Source organism: Papilio xuthus, unplaced genomic scaffold, assembly GCF_000836235.2.
Source record: "Papilio xuthus unplaced genomic scaffold, Pxut_1.1 DF827756.1, whole genome shotgun sequence".
NCBI lineage: Eukaryota > Metazoa > Arthropoda > Insecta > Lepidoptera > Papilionidae > Papilio > Papilio xuthus.
In genome coordinates, this window is record NW_013530893.1 from 4373824 (window position 1) to 4374793 (window position 970).

At 26.6% G+C, this 970-nt stretch overlaps 1 long non-coding RNA gene across 2 annotated transcripts in view; it reads right to left on the bottom strand.

Annotated features, from left to right (window-relative positions):
* Positions 1-43: 43 nt before the first annotated feature.
* The window catches only part of LOC106116232 (uncharacterized), a 2821-nt gene continuing 1894 nt past the window's right edge, over positions 44-970 (bottom strand). The window contains exons 2-4 of one of the 2 annotated variants that reach the window (XR_001227790.1): positions 649-858; positions 267-459; positions 44-183 (exon numbers count right to left, since the gene is read on the bottom strand). This is a non-coding gene — a long non-coding RNA (uncharacterized LOC106116232). Of the gene's footprint in view, positions 184-266; positions 531-648; positions 859-970 lie in introns of those variants that run through there. The other variant, XR_001227789.1, reaches the window with a different exon arrangement.

Here is a 970-nt window from a genome sequence, read left to right on the forward strand (position 1 = left end):
CCCTTGTCTCTGTTAGAATTAGTTTATTATTACTCCATAAAAACAAAATTTAGTTTAGAATTACAATATTTCAAACAATCAAACTTTGTAGCACAGATGTTGCAGCGACATGCAGTCAGTAATTCTGACGCAGATTCCTTCATTTAATAATTCTGTAGACCTTGAAGAGGTGCATTTATTCATCTGCAACAGAATGAAATTGTAATTAATTGATTCAAGTGTACAACATAATCAATTTAATTATTGCTTTTCACCTAATTACATACCTTATTAAAAAAAAACTGGCTTTCTTTGATTATATGGATCTTTCCCCATTTACTTACAAAACTTCTTTGCAATTATCTACAATGATGGAACTCACAAACCATGTAAAAAATTATGATTAGTTTTTACAGGTAAAAATAGGAACTTTTATTGTCTGCCCATTTTTGTCATGACATGACCAATTTACAGGTTGATCTACAATATTTGAAACAATAATAGAGATTCTACACACAACCTAAATAATGTTTAAGTTAATTTTTATTATTTTTTTTTCATGTTTTGAGCAAACCATTATATACTAAATATCAAGCCAATTTAAAAGGTTAAAATTGTTCAAGTAATTGCTGGAAATATGTGCTTACTTACTTAATATTTACCACTTACCATGTAGAATTTGGCATATGTCTTGAACTTACTTTTATGTTATTTTCATCAATTTTTGTTGTAAATTTATTTTTTAGCAATCAGCAAAAGTTCTAGTTCAACATTTAGTTCTTTTAAATATGAATAGAATGTAAAATGATATCTTTATTCAAATTATATTTCTGTGAATCCATAGATTATGTTTTCTACTACTTTTTACTCGTTTCACACCTAAAAACAGAAAGTATTAAAAATTGATAAGTTGTTCATACAATGTTCAATACAAAGCTTATTCTTATAATTTAATAAGTTACAGAAACTTCAGAGGTTGGATGTAACTGCT